The sequence below is a fragment of the Danio rerio genome, chromosome 17, assembly GCF_049306965.1.
Source record: "Danio rerio strain Tuebingen ecotype United States chromosome 17, GRCz12tu, whole genome shotgun sequence".
Lineage (NCBI taxonomy): Eukaryota > Metazoa > Chordata > Actinopteri > Cypriniformes > Danionidae > Danio > Danio rerio.
Window position 1 is genome coordinate 33,081,878 of NC_133192.1, and position 22,187 is coordinate 33,104,064.

Genomic DNA, 22,187 nt, shown 5'->3' on the forward strand with positions numbered 1-22,187 from the left:
TTTACTTGGTTACAGGTTTACACAAATCAGTCAATCAGGCATTATGGAACGAGAAATTCTTAGGCACCACAGGACGCAGCGCAGCTGGATTGTCCTTGCTGCAGACATAAATAACAAGAACTATCAAGACCCGGGCCAGCATCTGGGAAAGGGAGAGAGAGGCCGATTGAGAGAGACAGGAAAAAAAAGGTCTTCCGTCACACCATGCTTCATTACTTGGCCCTGTCAAAACACACAATGTGCTGTCAGAACATTCAACTCATGACCCTTTATGGAGTAAGTTCACCCACTGTGGCCCTGATGAGAAAGGACAGGTCCCAGGATTTCTCTTACTGGGCGAGCTCCAAGTAGCACCTGAGCAAACATAAAACGTACGCTCTTTGTTTTTACCAAGTTATTGCAGAACTTTATCTTAGGTGGATACAAATTAGAACGGGAAATTATTGGGGATGTGAATGACCTAATGCCAGTCCATTCTTTTTGGAAAAAAAATGCCTCAGCCTACATTTTTGCATAAAAATAACTGCTAATAATAATAATTGCTTCAGGTATGTTCAATTGCATTTTTCAAATTTAAAATCTACTCGAGTGCACTCCACTACAAAAAAGGTAAGCTGCCTTAAATTTTGAAAATGAATCGAATCATCTTTTCAAACTAACTTAAAATATCAAGCTAAAATGTGTATAACTTAAAATGAAAGCTAATAACAACAAGTGCTGTGATTCAGAATAATTAACATTTTACTTGCCCTTAGGGCCACCGAAGAGAGTTTTTCAACACTCATTGTGAATACATAGTCCTGCATACATTTCTGGGGAGAGTGAATTATGTAGCCAGAGGTACGTATGGCTGCATTTTATCTTTATAATAAATGCTAAAATGAGTATATGACACTGCTGATGGCTTCTGTTTCTTTTATCGCTGCCAGCTAACCACTTACTGTACCTCTGTGTAGATGGCTTTTACGCTGTTACCAGTTTGCCCAGTGACTTGCCACTACGACGGTGGACTTGAGATGCAGAGAGGAGTAGAGCACGACAATGGAGTTTGAGTCTAGTGAAGTACGGTCTCACAAAGCAGGTAAGACAAAAACAAAAGGCAAAGAAATAAAAAAATAAACAAGTAAATAACAGGGTGAGAACATGGTAAGATCTGAAAATGTGGTAAAAATCAGGCGGCTGTGAGGGTTTTCCTTTTTCTGAATTGCTTTAGAAAACACTATCGGTTGGGTTTAGGGAAGGGGGTGGATGAAGGCATCCTGTGTTGAATTTTTGCAGGAAGAGTAGGCATGAATGGCACTCACAAGAAAAATTTGAGACCTGAAAAAGCATACACTGTGGCCTCTGGTGGATTTGTAAAAACAAAAACTGCAAGAAAACGTACCTCAAGGGACATATTTCGCGCTCTCCAGAAATGTATACAGAGTTACGTATTTAGAATGACCCTGGATTGGAATTTTTGAATGGAAGTTGTTGGGTCTGTAAACACTGAATGTGTTGCAGAGATCACTTCTGCCATGCATCACATCCATTTTCCAGAGCTCTTTGTCAAAGTTGATTGCATGTTAGTAATACACACTTTACTCTGAATTCTTAAAATGACAGAAGTTTCTTAAGGGCAGGGAAAACAGACCAAAATATATTATTTAAAAGTTATTACCACAAGGTTGAGTGCAAACAGTTAATGGTGGGAAAGTGAAAGAGCTTAATGTTTTTGCTTTTACCATACAGGGTTTAGCTTAGCATTTTAAATTGAGTTATTTTTGCAATTACAGGGATAATATCATTAATAATGTGTCTGAATAATTTCAGGAAAAAAAATAATTAAAACAAAAGAGCTACAATAAAGGAAAGACAAGATCATAAGCAAATTAGAATTATTAAGAGTAATAGTTTTAAAACTATTAACACAAAGGGAGCAGTTGAATATCACATCCACATTATTTGTAGACTACATGGCTCTGATATGATGAGGAAAAAAATACATAACAATCAAAGCGAAATTTAAGAAATGTTCACATATAAAGAGAGAGCCACAATTGCACCGTAAAATACATTTACACACATGCACAGAAATTCCCTCAACTCCCTCCATATGCCGCGTCCCGTTGTGCCTCGGAATTTCTCGCTCCATAATGCCTGATTGGCTGATTTGCGTAAAACCAAGTAAAGCCACTGTTGCTCCATTGTTGGAAAGAACTGAGAGGGAAAAAGGAGAGCATATGTTCTGCCTTTATCCACAGTATGCATGTAGACTTTATGAGCGGAAGAAAAACATTAACAGATACAATAGTTCGTATGCGATTAGACCCTAATAATCATAAATAAACCTAAAGCAATAAATTAAGAGTTCAGATGCAAAAAACTCTAAATATCGGCTGAAAATTTCTCCTAAAATGAAATTTTTTTCTCAGCTTCATATGTTTATGTTCAGTAATATCACTTTAAAGTCAATGAAAGAAACCTATTCATCACTATAAAAGTAGTATTACTGCCTACACAAAGTAGTTGGAAAAAAATACTAGCTTTAGAAGGAAAAATCAAACTGCATTTAGAGGTTTCTGCATCTAAACTCTACAACTAGCTTTAAAAATATAAATAAATACATACATAAATAAATGAAAAGGAATTTTAGCTAACTTAAATAGTGGACAATATTTGTATTCTAATAAAAGAAAAAGATTTTCATTTTGTGCTCTATAAGTGAACATTATATTTTTACCACTTTGTCTCTATTTTTTTTTTTATTTCAAATGTATTTTAAACTGTTTCTATTTAGTTTCTTTCATTTGACCAAAGAGCAAGAAGTGATTTTTTCTATAACACAAACCATATAGACCTTCATCAAGAACATTTAATAACCTAACCTTCATTCACCTCTGCCAGTTGTCTACAGTAGCTGTTTGTCTGATGTGCATTAGACACACAGATCTCTTCAGCTTTCCTCAGCTCTGATAATCCCAGAAACTTAGGGGGGCTCAGGCTGAGACCATCCAGCCGGAACCACTAATTGAAAACCTCAGTCCACTAATTCTGAAGGCATGATCTCCCCCTCAGCAGCCCTGATAAACATGAGCTTACGTACAGAATCAATACCGGTTGCCTGGAGATGCATTGGCGGGCTGCGGGCTTTGATCGTTGTATCTACCCAATGCCGTTTTTTCCTTTTCATTAGCCTGCATTAGCTTTCTGCCCAGAGGCTTGATCTAACACACAAGAGGGGGAGAACTAAAGGAAAATTGCGCTAAACAATTATCCAATTAAAAGGCTTTTGCCCTAAATGATTGGCTGAGTGCTGATGAACTTGACGGGTCATTGCATTATTGGAGCACAGGCTCTATATACTGAGGAAAACTAAGTAATAAATGGAAAACTCTTAAATTGTTGGAGCCTTTTAATCACTTTGGGACTCTTTTGGTTCTTGGATGTAAACACAGACTGAGGGAGTTTACAGAACACCATTAAATGCCCTGTGAAATTAAAATAAAAACATTTAGATGACAGATTCAGTCGGTTAGGTGTGTGGATATCTATAAGCTAGTGTGCTTCAAAACAATGATGACATTCACCTATAGAAAAAATAAAACTGATATAAACATTCAAAGAAGGGCAGCACGGTGGTGCATTGGGTAGCGCTGTTACCTACCAGCAAGAAGGTCATTGGTTTGACCCTCAGCTGGGTCAGTTGGCATTTTTGTGTGTAATTTGCATGTTCTCCGGGTGCTCCAGTTTCCCACACAAGTCCAAAAGCATCCACTATAGGTGAATTGGGTAAATTAAATTGTCCATAGTGTGTGTGTGTGTGTGTGTGTGTGAATGGATGTTTCTCAGTGTTGGGTTGCAGCTGGAACGGTATCCACTGTGTAAAACATATGCTGGATAAGTTAGTGGTTCATTTCGCTGTGGCGACCAGAATGATAAAGGGACTGAGCCAAAAACAAAATGAGTGAATTAGATAAACATCCGAAGCTTGCAGTTTGTCACCTTCATCTAAATGGATCAACAATCCTTTTTTTTTCACGTCACCTCACACTTCAGTTTCTCATAAAATCTTGACCAATCAAATGCTCTCTACCATCTGGCATGTTCCGCCCCCTTCAAAACGCTTCACATTTGTTTTTCATTTGATGCGCTTGATCCCAACCACTCTCACTGGCAGAGCTGTGATATTTTTCAATGGAAAGAGCTACTCTCCTCATTTTTTAGTTGACAGTACGTTAAACATTGAATAAAAAATGCACATTTAAGCACTTCACATGACTTTTAACAAATAAAAACAGAGTTTACTGAAATTCCATACTTCCAAACGCTAAGAACAGTATGCGAGACGAGTAGTATGTTCAAATTCGAAAAACAGTATGCGAGAAGAACCTAAATAACCTACTACATCTGGTGAGATTCTGAAGTGCACATTGGATGCGAGTGAATGAGAGTAAATCAATGCAACGGATGTGGGTAGGTCACATGATCATGCCAAAAATTTCCATTCATACTACTCACATTTATACTGTATGGGATGAATAACAGTCGAGTAGTACATTTAAATTCAAATGCAGAACCTATTGAGTGGTAGGCGTTTTCAGACCTTGTGTTTTGGCTGTTCATTCACTCAACAACAGTGCTTGGTAGAGTGAAATCCAAACTTTTGAAAACAGGTTTAAAGCTTACATTTTTGAAAATGATACTATTTTAATTCAATGCCAACTATAAAAATTTTATGTGATATAAACAGTGATGTTATGTGCATATATACAGATCGCAAACATGTAGTAGTATTTGAGTACTTGACAAGCAAAACAACAATAGTGAATGAAGCATGTGCGTATGTATATATTATTTCTTTACAAAGCGCCATCACCACCTATTGGTCTGCAATATGTAATGCAGAATATTTAGTCAAGGCAATGTTGCTAAAAAATAAACTTTTTTTAACGATCTAAGTGCAAAGTGCTGGGTGCAAAAGCATTGAGGGCATGTCCGAATCCACTTTTGGTATTTTAAGGACGGAAAAATACATGGCACATGGTCTAACAGGGTTGAGCTTATCCTCTTAATGAGTTATGGGTGTGTTTTGAGAATAAACCACTCAGAGCCTCATCTTTCATTCCCTTTGAGAGTGGAACAATTCGCGTCACACCATGGCGCATTTGCTATTTACATGGCAGAATTTGTAAGTGAAAAAACAGAACCCTTTACTAGTGAGAAAAAAGTTAAACAGCAACTGCAGCGAGAGGATAAGAAAGAGCCTCCTCCAATCGGCATTTATTTTTACTTTCTTTTGTGGACAAGGAAACATGTTGTACGCACAGACATGCAGTAGCCTACATAATTAATTTAGTTTGTTAAGCGCAAAGATTTGTTTCAAAATTAATTCTACATTCAGTTCTAATTTCCAGCAAACAAATAAATGAACAGTAATAACGAAGTGTAGTCAAAAAAGTTATTTCCAAATACACATGCTATGCGCCAAATTGTAAAAAACCTGTCAGGTGGGCAAATCTAAGCTTGTTTTAATAAAACAAATATAAATATACATATAATAAATAATACTGCTAATAACTTTATACTAAAGAAAGTTGTCATGAATAGACTGAAAAAGACCCAGGGATGAAGAAGGCATGAAGGTGTAACCCAGCCGATCCTACGCCACCCAACCCACTACCAGCTGGTATCCAACCGGCGACTTTTCGCATGGGAGTCGGTTGCTCTACCAAGGAGGCTAAAGACTATGGCCTCTAACGTCTGTCACTATAGAGCTACAAAGGCAGTGGTTTTTATATTTATGTAGAAAATAATATTTTGAATCCTTTAATACTTTTTCATTTGTAAAGACAATTCTGTATTGCTGTACATCCTATGTGTAATAAGCAATGTGTAAGCGAGGTGCACAACATCTTAACACAACTCTTTTCTAGACTGAAGCACTAGAGTCCACAAAGTGGCGCAAATGGATTTGCTATTTAAACAATGTAGCGGAAAACAGAAAATTAAGGTTGCGTTGACCTGATAATAGCAACATGGCGGGGAAACACGACTTGCACCATTTTGCGCCTGGTGTATGATAGGGCCCTATATGTAGTGTATTTCTATTGCTGGTCAGCGCGATGGCGCAGTGGATAGAGCTGTCTTCTCACAGCAAGAAGCATTTTTGTGTGGAGTTTGCATGTTCGCGTGGGTTTCCTCCAGGTGCTCCGGTTTCCCCCGCAAGTCTAAAGACATGCACTATAGGTGAATTGGGTAGACTAAATTGTCCATAGTGTATGTGTGTGACTAGAAGTGTATGGGTGTTTCCCAGTGATGGGTTACAGCTGAAAGTGCATCCACCGCATAAAACCTATTCTGGATAAGCTGGATAACGGTTCATTCAGCTGTGGCGACCCCAGACTAATTAAGGGACTAAGCTGAAAAGAAAATTAATGAATTACTTTTAATTGCTGTGTAGATGTAAGCTGAATCTTTGAAAGAGAAAACCATTATATTTACATTGCCATTACATTATTCGGCAGGCTTTGTTACCAATTAAAAGAACTAAAAGGGTTTCCATGTATATGGATAAAACTGAGAAAAAAGGAAGCATGAGTTGAACAATTATGGTCTACAAAAAGGTTTTACTCAGAACAGCAGAAATAAACAGTTATCTGGTTAAATGAATTTGCTCTAAATGATTGGTCATGTACTACGGTGAACTTGATGGGTCGTTGCATTATTGGAGCACATACAGACAAATCTAAATTAGAAAGCAGGAAAACTCTGAGATTTAACAGCCGATCATTTTGGAATTAATTGGGGTGAACGCAAACACATTTACACAAAACTATTTTCAAATAGAAACCAAATACGTTTATGTGTTTTAGCTATACACAACAATTATGTTTTAGGGCCTGAAAATGCAAACATGAATGCTGCAAGGGTGTGAATGTTAACATTTTATTCAAAGATACCAATGTTATCTCCGCGCCACTTACAAAAAATTTAAATAAAAAATTATGTTCAGCATATAGACATGCATGAGTTCTAGACAATCAAAACAGCAATGGCTTTGAAATGGCAGCGAAATCTATATTTACTGGCCTGGCATGAATAACACATGCTAAGTATGTTTTGACAATATCTCTGTAACTGTATTTGATTTATTTGTAGTAAAGTCATGTGTGGTTTTTGAAAGGGTAAACATGTAATGAACACATTGTGTGCACTGAGCATTACAGTAGCAGGTCATGTGATCTGGCCTTTAATTTTTTTAACTACAATTATTATTATTTGTTATTTCTTTGCCATGAAACAAATAAACTGACATCTAAAATGAATGGCATGCATCAAGCGAAAAATGCATTAAGAGGTCTACAGCAGTGGTTCCAGAAATGGTGGTCAGAATTGCTAAAACAATTAATGCATTTTATTAAACTGATAGAATTACCATATTTTACCCATAACTAACAAAAGTAAAAAAAGCATCTAATATAAAAATAAACAACATGGAAAAAACACTATCAGCCTTTTAGACTAAGTTAGATTAATAATACACTAGCGTCAGTTGCAGCAGATCGATTTTATGCCACCATGTCAGTTTTCCCGCATCTTTTCCTGTATGTTAAAAATAAATACAGATCACGACTGAACATGGAGGATGAACTCTAAAGTTAAATCAAGCTTAGACTTAAGTGTGACCACCTACCTAATGTTGGTGATTTAATGTTGAAATTAAACTAATTAATAAAGGATCTATTATAAATTCCGTGATTGTTAGACTGTTGTATTTATTTGTGTGTGTTGTCAAAATACTCATGTCTAAATAAGCCTATTGGTGGATAAGTTAGTATGTTTATAATCACAACTAAGGATAGTGGCGGTTGCAAGTTATTGATATTGTTATTTTGGGGGTCATAGATTGCATAGTTTACAGTATAGTTCACATTTGGCAAAACTTGTTGTAAAACATATTTTCCTCAATCACAGATGGGATTTGGACGGCATTAGATTTCCAAGAGGAATTTGCCCAAATCTTTCTTGGCCCAAAATAAAAGTAGGTAATTTTCTGTGGAAGTTTTATAGTGGTTATGGCAGAAAACATAGTGATTTTCAGTTTTAAGACAGGATCAAAAATGCAATGTCTGTGAAACACACATAACTCCCTAAAAAATATAGTCCCGTAAGAAGTATCCACCTACAGTTCCCACCTAAAGGAGCTTAAAGGGCTAACGGTGTTCCAGGGTGTATAGATAAAACAGGCAAGGAGGAAATATGAACCATATGAAACATGGTCTTCAAAAAAAAAAATAAAAAAATAGGTTTTCAGCAGAAATAAACCATAAGTGTTCTCAACTAATAGCCCTCTCAGCCTGGACATTTTCTGGAAATGATCCCTGGAATCTATATGCTGTTCATGAGATTAAGTTTATAAGTACAGTCTTACAAACATTTCTCTGATACAGTACCTTACATCCATCATCCTAAAGGGGTGGTCCACAATGTATTTTTAAGGATTGGTTGTGTTTAAAAGATGCAAAGCAATATGTGCTCATGCTTCACTTGTAGAAAATCACGTTATTTTTTCATATCCTACTTTGATTATATACAACTACTCCACTAACATGAAAACGACTGTCATATTTCCTAATTCCTTTGAAAGACCCGCCCTCAAAAGGCTCTGATTGGTCAACTAACATAATGTGCTGTGATTCGTGGATTGGCTCCAGGTCAACCCCCCTACAAACACCCGCTTTAGTGTTGTGTAAACAGTCCAGTCAGAACAGCTGTTAGCAGAGTTAGCTGCTTGAATCTGACAGAAATGAAAAGCACACAGCTCACGCCTGCTCTCTAAAATAAAATCTGACAAGTGTCTTTCACATATATTTGTAATGAGCATGTGTAAGTAATATGAAATGTTCACATATCTTTTGCGAGTTTGTTATTTAAGATGTAGAACACAGGGAAAGCAATCACATAGAGAAACACTGCATGCGCTGCTGTAGATTGTGGGTGTTTACAGCAGTTTGACTGATAAATATGAATTTGTAGCTAAATTGTTAGCAGTGCCAAACAGCATTTCCCATTGTTTACATACTTGTTTATGTCCTCGCGACAACATACCGTTAACACTAGAAACTGTGCCTGTAGTTGATCAATTTTAACAAATAAAAATGCTTACAGGTTGTGGCTCACATTCCACAGCATTGTCAGTTAAAGGAGTTTTTAGCTGAAATCAGCATTGAACTGCGAGAGATTCTGGAAGTTCTCCTTTGTCAAATGCTAGAGCTATATCTTTTTTTAATAATTCTTTAGAACATAATTAAAATTAAACTGTAAGTACTTCTTTCTTTGATCTGTGTCCTTTGGAAGCCCAAATACAGAAATAGAACAAGCTGTGTGGAAATATTAGTGTGTGGATAGCATTTTAGCTTTCACTTGCCTCTGGCCATGCCCCTTCACTGTGCAGGGTGTGTGCGCATATTGAATTCATGTAAACGGAAGACCTTGTGATCTTACTAGTCCGTATGTATTTTTTTTTGTAGTCCCTAGATTTTGTTCGCTGTCAGCTTTGCTAAGCTAACTTTGTAAAAGCTAATGTCTCCCTTTGCATTCCACTTTGGCGTGTACGCTTATTTCACGGGGCCGCCATTTTAAAGAATCAAAGCGAGGCTGCCGTGTGAAGAAACCTGGAAGTATAGGACCAGCAGCACTGTAAACATTGCAGTAACATGCTGTGCACTACAAACCTCCAGCTGTTGCCGAGATTTCAAAATGCAGAAATGGTGTAAACGTCACTTTAATATCATTCAGTGAAGTTTAATTCAAACAATTAAAAGCAATTTAGCAACAAACAACATCAAATCTACGTTCAAATGTCCTTGGATTCATGGCTCCATTTAAATACAGTGTGAACGCTTTCCTGCTTCAGCCTATGTAACCCGGAGAGTGATGAAACACTGCAGTCTTCTGTAGCACATCCTCGTGTTGTCTGTAATAGTGTTATCCCGTAACTGAAGTTTTAAAACCGTCCATTTCCGCTGACATTGAAGCGCCGCTAAGCGCAGATGACTCGACTAATCTTCATGGCTGCTTCTCGCTCCAGTCTCCGTGTATCTGTGTTTGCACTCAGTTTTCCGCTCTTCACCCAGTGTAAACACAGATACACAGAGACTGGAGTGCAAAGCAGCCGTGAAGATCAGTTGAGTCATCAAGCAGATTGCTCGTCTGTGTGTGAACTCGGTAAACAGCATAGGGTGAACTGATGACCTTCTCGGCCTTTCACAAACATTTCTGTTGAGCATGTGAACACAATGGCTAATCAGCGCTGTTTTTAAGAAAGCCATCAACAGTGCTTAAATGTTAGCGGAAAATTGACGGTTTTTCTTTTAATTCAGTATCATGACAATACTAATATACTGAAAGAATCAGTTCATTAACTCGAGTTTGATAAATGGCATCTATAACGTGTGTTTGAGAAAGAAAACGTTAGCTAACTAGTGCCATTTGCCTTAACTTAGCTAATAATGAGCTCTAATATCCCTTTTTATTTTTACCAATCCTTCAGAACAGACCTTCGGGTCACTGGGAATGTGTTGAAATTATACATTTGTGTCACTTTCTCTTCACTGATAAGATATACAGCCAGGTACACAACGTTCCTATGTAACTCCCAATGATACTTCCGGGTTTCTTGTCACCGCAGCCTTGATTTCGCTTTTAAAAATGGCGGCCGTGTGAAATTAGTCTATTACTTTGAGAAGCATTCGCACAGCTACATTACACAACAACTAAAGTTTAAAATATGACATCGTAGTGGACCACCCCTATAATGTTCAAATGAGCAATTCCACAAACAACTGAACATTTTTACCTGCCTAAGCAGAGATAGAGACATTCAAAGCAATAACACACAACAACGTGTTTTTGCAATTGCGATAAAACACAAATGATGTACATTTTGCATAATAAATAGTAAGGCGAGGTAAACAAATAAGCTTTAAGCATCCTTTTTAAAAAGAAATGTACAGAGGTGTGGAAACACTGACAAAATCTCTATTTGGTAAAAAAAAAAAGTGAATCTAAAGACTATCTGAAGTTTTTCTGGAGCTGCGTAAAGGATTTCTTGATAGGTTAACAATGACAGGTTGCCATAAAAAATGAATAAGCTCAACCTCCACCCGTCGTGCATAGTCAGTACTGAACGAGATGCTTCTGTCTTGCAAAACCATCCGTTTTAAGGCTTGCCAATGGATCTTTGTGTACTCAATGAGGTCCACGTGAACTGCATTTTCTACAATTAAACCGTGTGAAAGTTAAATGATGATCTATCGCTCTGGCACGGTTTTCCCAGGGTTTCTTTTGAGCCGTACCAAAGGCCCCGAGCTGTCTTTGTAGAACAGACTTAAAAAGCATCATACTCGTTAGCTACTTGATAAATAATGAAAACACCACAAACTACAGAGAGAAAAGGCGAAGCTGCAGCACATTTGGATTCAAGCTCGCTCCGTGCCCTGGTAAGGTCTCTAGATCATTACTGACGATTCAATACATTAGTGATGTTCAAACGGTATGGGTGTGTGTCATCTGACATCAAAAGTACGAGACGTAATTTAACAATTAATGTAAGATCTATTGATGATGCCGGCTCCATGCTGGGCTGCTGTTGACGTGAACTGGAGAGTTCACCTTATTGGGGGAGTCTTCAAAAGCTAATGACGCACATAGCTATGCATTTGGTGGTCAAATGCCTTACCATTGGTATGACTCACACAAAGCACAACCTAAATAAGTCAAATAGAGTTTGCATGTGATCTGAAAAACAAATGCCAAAGGAATATTGTCTCTTTTATTACTCACCCTCAAATTGTTCTAGATCATTTCGTCCCATGGAAGAGGGAAGGTGAATACTGAAAGATATGCTGACAGCTCAGTGTAATAAAAGTGAGAAGGAACTGGAGCTGTGAGGCTGTGAAAAAGCACCATAAAGCTCGTCCGTGTGTCATATTTCAACTCTCTTAAACCATATGAGAGCTTTATGTGTGGAAAGAATTCAATTTAACAGTTTATTTGACAAATAATGCATCAAACGCCAATGAGGTACAATCTGGTTTTGCCTTTTTACTGTACTGACAAAAACTAATCGTTTTTTTTTTTTTTTTTTTTTTTTTGTGAGTGTGTTTTACAGAAGAAATAAAGATGTTTGAAAATGTTAGCTAATGAAGACTTTTAAACTTCTCCTTTACTTGTTCGATTTACACAGAACAGTTAAAATGTGATACAATGGAAGATCTAAGTTGACTTCTTTATTCACCCCAATTCTAGATTATCCTGATTTTACCCCTGGAATTCTGAATGATGGTTTTAAACGCTGCTGCAATTCGGGAATTGTCAGGCTTGGGGACATGTTTTCAGAGAACAAATTAATGTCTTTTATGGAATTAGCTCAGAAATACCAATTAGTCAGAAAAGATTTCTTAAGTTTTCTTCAATTTCTTCAATTCAATCTAACAGCGCATGTCTTCTATTGAGAGCATATTATTTTTATCATCAGGAAAGATGTCTGTGGATCAATTTTATGGTCGATTTTATGGGTCTGTAAATTCAATCCCTTGTATATCTTCTGATATACAAAGAATTAAAAGTAAATAGCAGGTAGAGTTAGTTAGTGAAACATGGTATAATATTTGGGCTAATGTTAAGAAATATCTGTTCATACATGTACAAGAAATAAAATATAATACACAGAATCCATATCTTCGCAGACATCTATTTATCCCTTCTAATTCGCCTTTTCGTTTAAAATGTAAAACTGATGTGGGTACTTTAATGTAAAGGTTTTGCTCTTTGGTGCTGGGGGAAATGGAAAAGATCTTTAACATGTATCTTTAACAGGGTATACCTAATGGACGTACTTTTTCATCAGCTAATAAGAAACTGTATAACTTATTAACCTTGCCGCCAGAAAAAATATTTTACTTTATTGGATTAGTTATAAATCCCATCACTTAAGGGTTGGCACAAGACCCATGTTTTACCCCAAAAAACATTTTTTCAAAGTTTGGACTCCATATTTGGATTATTTCTAACCTAATATTTGTCCTATCATGCTAAAAGGAATATTGTAACAATATTATTATCTGAAAAATAAGCAATTTTTTAGCCCTTTTTCTGTTTTTATTTGGGGTAGTCCTGTTATATATAGAATTATTAGCCCCCCAGGATTTTTTTTCTTTTTTAATATTTAAATCCAAATGATGTTTAACAGAGCAAGGAAATTTTCACAGTATGTCTGATAGTATTTTTTCTTCTGGAGAAAGTCTTATTTGTTTTATTTTGGCTAGAATAAAAGCATTTTTTTTAAGGACAATATTATTAGCCCCTTTAAGCTATATTTTTTTGATAGTCTACAGAGCAAACCATCGTAATACAGTAACTTGCCTAATTACCCTAACCTGCCTAGTTCACCTAATTAACCTATTTAAGGATTTAAATGTCACTTTAAGCTGTATAGAAGTGTCTTGAAAAATATCTAGTCAAATATTATTTACTGTACTGAAAAAAATCTACTCTGCGTAAACAGAAATTGGGGAAAAAAAATAAACTGTGTGACTGTCTGAAAAATTCTGGCTTTAATTGTATGTGTATATATATATATATATATATATATATAGTTTTTGTGTTGATACCTTTCTTTGTGTGTCTTTTGAAAATGGATTGTTGTTTCTTTATTATTGTGAAAATCCAAAAACCTAATTATTTTTAAAAACGTGATACAAAGCTTTTTTTCCTCAAACATGAGTCTTGGGTGTTTCAGCAATTTTGGATAGTACACCATCAAGGATTATTATTATTATTGTGTATAAAACAGCTGAGCAGATTTTCAAGTTTATTTCATGAATAGAAAGTTCTAAAGAACAGCATTTACCTGAAATAGAAATCTTTTATGACATTATAAATGTCTTTATAGTTACTTTAATCAATTTGAATGAAATTTCTGTAATTTATTTAATAAATCAAATCAAAGCATTTAAAAAGTATAATGCTAAATAATTTTTAAAATAACAGGAATAAAATAAAAATTATATATGTATATATGTGTATATATGTGTATATATATATGTGTGTGTGTGTGTGTGTGTGTGTGTGTGTGTGTGTGTGTGTGTGTGTGTGTGTGTGTATATATGAGCAATTTCACATGAGTAGCAGTGTGATATGGCTGTATATCGGCACTGGTGGAGGCGTGTGTTGCCTTAGTGTCATATCGTATTACTTGTGTGACATTGCTCATATATTCACGTACATGAGTGGCTTAGTGTCCCACCAGTGACATTATACAGCCATATTGCACTGCTTTGAGTGTGGTATTGCATTTATACAACAGTTTGACAACATAATTGTGTATATAAAAAAAAAAAATCAAACACAGAGAGTCTAAAAGCTCTTTTGTATGAGGAACTACTTTCTTCCGCCATTAATTTACATCTGCAGCTGACGGTCAAAACAGCAGAAACTTGATACTTCACAAACGTCACCTTAGAGCTAGTATTTGAATGATTCTCTAGTGTAATGTCTAAAGTGATGACAAAACAGGTGATTTTGCTCATATTTTCTTACTTAATCACGCGAACAGTGTGCACATTGTAACCACAGACTGTAAACTCTAAACAGAGCAGTTGTTTCACAGTCATCACCAAAGGAAACATGAATAAAACAAACTACTGAATCTAAACACATCCTGTGTGAATGAATCTACACCATATAAAAGGACTGGCAAGTGTTTCAAAACAGTGTCAGTATATATTAGCACAACCCAAACAGAGACCTTTGCATCCATTGGTTTCCCCACTAGTGATGTTTAAAAGCAGTGAGTCCATGATCTGCTCCCAGCAGGCCTTTGCTTTAAGTTTCCCCTCTGAAATGTCACTTATCTGCTCTTACATAACAAACGGCCTTTAGGAGGGCACTTTTAATCATGGGCAGAATGCAATCTCGCATGAGCGTTTATGATCTGCGCCGATACATCTGCAAGGCTGCTGTTCTCCATATGAACTGCAGCTCCTATGAACCATTGCCAAAACATCTCAATGTGCCCCATGATTTATGGAAGCTAAAGTAAAATTGAGATCTCGAGAGAGAATAATCGGAAGACTATGGGTTTAGCAGGCATAATTCTCTTTTTGACCGAGCATATAAATCAATCAACTGAAGCACAAAACAGAAACTCTCACTAATGTTTTTTCTTCTAAAGCCCAGCAAGCAGAGACACACAAAGACCAACAATTTAGTGCTATATCATTTCACAATTGCGCAGACATGTCACAAATCAACAACCCTTCAAACAGAAGCTCTTCTAAAGATTGTGCACAGAAAGTTCAGTTTTAAGTGTTGTACAAAACAAAAAGACATTATTGAATGGCAGCAGTGAAACTGTAATGCATCGTGTAAAGAAACAGAAATGGATAAACAATTTCAGTGTCTGTAAAAATATAATGAACATCATTCTGCAGCCCATTTCATCTCACCAGGAAACAAAACTAATCCTTTTAGACTCCTAATGCTATCAAACCACTTTGATATAAATTTGCTGGGAGAGAATTGCAGACGTCAATTTTTTCTCCTATTGATGGCCATTCAAAACTGACTGCATTAAATGAAATGTCTCTGTCTGTCTGATGCTTTCACATTTCACGTCTCAGGAAATGTGCGATGGTGTGTGTGTGTGTGCGTGCATTCTTGAGGTAGATCTGGAAGTCATATATTTTTCTTGTAATTTGTTTGTGCTGCACAATATTTCACATTAGTTTTCAGGTTTGGGTACGTGATTGAATCTCAGTCAGTGTGTTTTTCAGGCAGGGTTCTTTTTCTGTGTATTAAACCATGTTTTCCAGTAAAATACACTTAACATTAAAAAGAATCAATGCAATTTTTGAAAAATTCACCACTGCATTTATTTGAGCAGTGGATAGTTTATAAACAGTTTAAAAAAACAGTATAAAATATACAGTATTACTGTTCTGCTCAGATTTTAGACTTTTTTTCCTGTGAAGCTGAACTTTAGGGTCCAGTGCCATGAGTCTTCAGAAATTATTGCAATATACCAACTTGGTGCACAAGAATAATATTACTTACCGGCCACTTTGTTAGGTACACCTGTCCAACTGTTTGTTAAAGCAAATGTCTAGTCAGCCAATCACATTGCAGCAACTCAATGCATTTAGGCATGTAGACAAGATCAAGAAGATCTGCCACAGTCCAAACCGAGCATCAGAATGGGGAAGAAAGGCGATTAAAGCGACTTTGAACGTGGCATGGTTGTTAGTGCCAGATGGGCTGGTCTCTCATCTACTGAGAGTTTCACGCAAAACCATCTCTAGCATTTACAGAGAATGGTCTGAAAAAGAGAAAATATTCAGTGAGTGGCAGTTCTGTGGACGCAAATGCCTTGTTGATGCCAGAGGAGAATGACCAAACTGGTTTGAGCTGATAGAAAGGCAACAGTAACTCAAATAACCACTCGTTACAACCGAGGTATGCAGAAGAGCATCTCTAAACGCACAACACGTCCAAGCCTGAGGAGGATTGGCTACAGCAGCAGAAGATCACACTGGGTGCCACTCCTACACCACAAATGATTAAGGCAGTTCTGAAGACAAAAGGGAATCCAACCCGGCCAGTACTAGTAAGGTGTACCTTATATAGTGGCCGGTGAGTGTATTTCTTATTATCAATTTAATAATCAGCTGTAATTAAGCAAAAATAAATAAATAAATCAAAAACGTGTCAAGATTATAATTTGAATGTCAGTTTTGTCTGAATAGCCATTGCAATATTTCTGGAACAAACTCCCTCTGTTTCAAAAATTTTGAACCAAATTCTATATTCATAACTTCAAACCTCATTCTTTTGGTCCAACCCTTAAAATGTGGTTGGCAGCCTGAATAAGGTATATCTTAAAGCATAGGTGTCAAAGTCAATTCCTGGAGGGCAGAAGCTCTGCACAGTTTTGCTCCAACCCTAACCCTATCAAACACAGCTGATCCAAATAATCAAGGTAGACAAAAAAAAAAAACACTTGGATTATTTAGAAAAGCTGTATTTGATTAGCGTTGGAGCAAAACTGTGCAGAGCTGCGGCCCTCCAAAAATTGACTGACACCTACAGTATGTCTTAAATAAAATATTGTCATTTGACTAAATTATCACCTTTCATTTATTTCCTTGAACCTTCAAATAATGTTATGTTTTTCTGCTTTTTATATTAAATAGCATGTTTAGTTTTCTTTGAGAGTTTGAAATTATTTCTGCAGTGTTTTCTTTTATTTAGTTATTTCTTTATTCTTTCTTGTAATTATTATTACCTTTATATTTTTGTTTTATGCATTTTATTTTTAAATCCAATGTATATGTGTTTGCTTTAAAAATAACAAAGAATCTTTTGCTGAAATTCCAAATAAACACATTTTCATATTTTCAGAACTGATTATTCCTTTAGATAGCACTTATGTGAAACTATAAATATCTAACCTGTCACGTTTGATTAACTTAATGACTATTTAAAGAATAAAAGTGTCTGATTTATCAAAAATAGCATTTGTTGGAATAGAAATATTTTGTAACATTATAATTGGCTTTCCTGTCACTTTTAATTAGTTTATTGCGTCTTTCTGTAATATAAACAAGACTAATTAGTTTATTGCATCTATACAGTGCAAAAAATTTTATATATACACTCACCGGCCACTTTATTGAACATGAAAATGAGACTACCATACTCAAATGGCCTCCACAGTCACCAGAACTCAATCCAATAGAGCTCCTTTGGGATGTGGTGAAATGCGAGATTCGCATCATGAATGTGCAGCCGAAAAATCTGCTGTAACTGCATGAGGCTATCATGTCAATATGGACCAAAATCTCTGAGGAATATTTCCAGTTCGTTGTTAAATCTATGCCACGAAGGATTAAGACTGTCCTGAAGGCAAAAGTGGGTACAACCCAGTAGTAGTAAGGTGTACCTAATAAATTGGCCGGTTATATATATATATATATATATATATATATATATATATATATATATATTAGGGGTGTCAAAATTAATTGTTTCTTCGGTGCACCGCGATGCAGACGCGGACAATTCGGTATCGATTCAGTAATAACCATAACCGGTCATTATGTAGTGACGTCATTTATCTCCTACGCGCTCTGTCGCGAGGGAGGTGAGCGCCATTATTTACAACACTCAGCCAACTCAGGGCCGGCCCGTGGCATAGGCACCATAGGCAAATGCTTAGGGCGCTGTATATCCAGTGGGGCGCCAGAAATTAGCGCGCTTCAGTTCGTTTTGTTTTCGATTTTCCTGGCACTTTCAGTTATAGACGGCAATAACTCAAAAAAAGCTTACCCTAAAAAGATCTAAAGTGTGTTTCCTACAGAAAGACAAAGCTGGTTATGTTTCACAGCTGTCTTTCTTTTTTTCGCTCGACATTACGAGCACTGCTCCGTTTAAGCCCTCGCAGTCTGCGTTTACTTTAGCCGGCAGAGCTCGCGCTGAGAGGAGCTCTCTGTAAGGGACCGTCGGAAAAGTGCTTATATTTTTTTCGTTTTTTTGCTCCGCTCACGCGAGCTCTCCCTGTTGCAAGGGCTGAAGTGTGTTTGTTTGTGTGTGTGCGTGTGGGTGTTTGTTTGTTTGTTTGATGCTGTCTATGTTTGTGAATGTGTTTGAATATGAGACAGTGTGTTGCTGTGTGTCTGTGTGTTTATACAGACAGCATGTTATAGCCTCCCCCCTAAAATATAACACTATATATGGAAAGCATCGTCAATGCACCGTGATGCACCGAGATATCGAATTGAACCGAATCGATGGCATGATAATCGTAACCGAACCGAGAGACCAGTATAGGTTCACACCTCTAATATATATATATATATATATATATATATATATATATATATATATATTTTTTTTTATACCATATATGCCAATACAGCACTTCAAAGACATCTTTAATACAAAACAAAGCAAAAATCCAGATTTAATGTCAATTACAATAGCAGTGTTTCTGAGAACCTGTAAGTCTGTCCCGTTTTCTTGTTTTCTGCCTGCGGTCAACATGCTTGGAGCTCAATGTGGGTATTGTTAAGGCCTTGAGATATTGCCAGAGCACCATGTCCTGTGTCTAATATAATCAGTCTCACTGAATTACTATCCCAGCTAATAACATTATGACCTGGTGACACCAATTTAGTCCCTTTAGGCAGGGGCTCTCGACTCCTTCATATTACACGGTCTGTTTGCCTCAGCTGCTTTCTGTGGAGATTTCTTAGGTGTCTGAACAACACATATGGAAATAAAATAGCACCACGCTAAATACTGAGTGATTAGTCTCTAAGGCCCCTGAAAAAAAAGGACTTTTTAGACAGACTTCTGAGCCAACAAACAAATGCAGTCTGAATAATGAGGTTAAAAAAAAATAAAAAAAACGTTATACAGAAGTTCATCCAAGTGGCAACCAAGAAAAGCTGTCATAAAAAGATTGAGTGAGGAAACTGTACGCTTGTGTAAGCAGACACTAAGGAATGGCCGTTTATTGATGCCTACGGGCACAAACCGAATATCATCCACTTTCATTAATACAAAACATCTGGACTCTCTTAGCATCACACAGAAATCATGTTGTTGTTTTTTTACATCTTATATTTTAGCTGAAAAAAACCCTCAAAGTGTCAGAGGCACACAAAAGGTCCTTGTGTTTGCATTTACGCATGAGGAGTAATAACGCATAATTTGATTAACTACCAAGTGGCAGAAAAATACTATAAACTAATAAAAATGATAAGTCAGTGATTATTTTTTGCTTCATATCAGTCTGAAAATAATTCTATTATGAATATCCACAGGCATACATTCCAGGAATTTAATTTAACCATGAGACACGGGCATTCATTTGAGCTCATTTGTTTAATAAGATGTAAAATCAAAGTAAGGAAAGTAATTCTGTACTTTAATAAACGAAGAGTTGGACTTTGAAACATTTTGGATGGTTTGAGAGTTTGTAACTGCTTATAAACACTGTTTCTCTTGTCATCTTGATCTGTTTATTTATTGTTAACAAGTTTCTGCAACTCTTGGCAATATACCTACAATACATGTTTTTCATTTTCTGCCGTCACTATTGCAGACAGCCTGCGCTCAGAAAGGATACACCGTATTTTTATGGTCCTCTTAAAACATTCTTTAGGCTGGAAGCAACTACATGTCAAATAACTCCTATTGTCGAATTAGTAGACTGCTGGTTTAGAGTTAAAGTGAGGGTTAAATAAATAAGCTTGTACTTTCCAAGTTACTTATAGTCAGTAATGTGTGCTGGGTAAGCGTATGAGTTATTCTAGAATTGCAGGTACATGTTGTGTCTTCAAGATCAACCAAAAACTTAACAAAACTGTTTGGAATGATAACACCTATTTTATTGTTATTTATGGGCAACATGGTGGCTCAGTGGTTGGCAGGGGTTGGTCGCTGGTTGAAGTCCCGACTGGGCCAGTTCTGTGTAGAGTTTACACGTTCTTACCATGTTCGTGTGGGTTTCTTCCAGAAGCTCTGGTTTCCCCCACAGTCCAAAGACATGTGGTATAGGTGAATTGAATAAACTAAATTAGCCGTAGTGTATGTGTGTGAATGAGTATGTTTGGATGTTTCCCAGTACTGGGTTGCAGTTGGAAAGGCATCGGCTGTGTAAAACATATGCTGAATAAGTTGACGGTTCATTCCGATGTGGCGACCACTATGAATAAAGGGACTAAGCTGAAGGAAAATGAATTAATGAATATCGTTATTTCAAAAATAATGTATGTATGTGTATTTAAGGACAGTGTGTCATGAAATTGTTAACTGAAAGGCTCCCACTACACCTATTTTACCTCTCAGTTAAACTACTAGGGTTAAAAATCCCCAACATATAACCCAACTATAGGTCATTAAAGTTTAAAATTAGAGTTTCAATTTTTTTTTAAATTACATAAATTATTTAAACAACAATTAGCAAAATAATCATGCTGCTCATTACCTTAAAGCATTTTGCATAATTTTAAACTATAGCACAGTGCAGTTGCAAAGTTAGTTGTACTTGGAATGTCTAGAGCCCATCAAAATAAATAATTAGTAGGTTATATTACGCAGACAGTCTACATTCTAATGACTGGTGTGTACGTAGTTAAATGTTTACTTGTAGTAAATAAAATACATGAGGATAAAGCAGCATTGTCATTGTCAAGATATTTACAGAATAGCCTACTTGACATGTAGTTCTTGTGTATTTACTAAACTGCAACTGTAAACTTTCATCAGATTAACGAATTAAACAAATTGCTGGATACACAGTTTTCATTCTTTAACAACCTAGGCTATTTATCTAATGTCATACCCTTAAAATACACTACAGTAAACAAGACTAACACCGCCACAAACATTATTTACATGCCTTGAAGACAAAACCCATGTAGTACAAGGTAACGTGATTTTATACATTTGTATCTATGCCAAACCATCACAGCAGAGCCAACAGGCTATAATTACACAAACAAGTCAGTCAGAGAAAATGTGCGTCTGTGTTCAAATGCACTACACATTAGTGCCTCAAATCATATTTACAATTTTAATGAAAGCAAATTTTACAAAGCCCTACCAAAATAACTCTCCTAGCAAACTCCAAGCTGACATTTTGCTTCTAACACAAACCGGTAAACCGAGTCCGGTTTCCATCAGCAATTTGTAGTCGCATCAAGTTTGAAACGAGACAAATGAGTCTGGACAAAAACAAATTTGGATAAATAGGATCTCACAGTGGGCGATACAGTTGAGATGTTGTGTTGTCTACGGGAGCCGTAGTGAAAGCCAGTGTCCCCTGCCTGTGATATAATGCAGAGCAGATGTCAGCTGAACCGTGTGACTAGCATTAGCGGCGCTCACAGGAGGCTTCATTGTCTTTCACGGGCAAGCAAAAAGTCAGCATTGCTGAAGGAGCAAACAAGGGCCTAACCGGCAACCGCTGCCTTTCACCGTTCTTTCTCGTTTTACTTTATGTTTATTGAATTCGTTAATGACATTTAAACGGAAAGTTGAGGAGGGAGCTGAAGGAACAGCAGAAACAAAAAGCGCCCTGTACGTATACAGCATACCAGAACGGCCTGAGCTTGAAGAAATTGAACAATTACTGTTCC

At 36.6% G+C, this 22,187-nt stretch overlaps 1 protein-coding gene across 1 annotated transcript in view; it reads right to left on the minus strand.

Annotated features, from left to right (window-relative positions):
• ltk (leukocyte receptor tyrosine kinase) overlaps nt 1-21,927 on the minus strand; it is a 227,415-nt gene extending 205,488 nt beyond the window's left edge. Inside the window, exon 1 of the mRNA XM_073927390.1 lies at nt 21,810-21,927. The gene's annotated coding sequence lies outside the window, so the exon portion shown is untranslated. The remainder of the gene's footprint in view (nt 1-21,809) is intronic.
• Between the last annotated feature and the right edge of the window lie 260 nt (nt 21,928-22,187).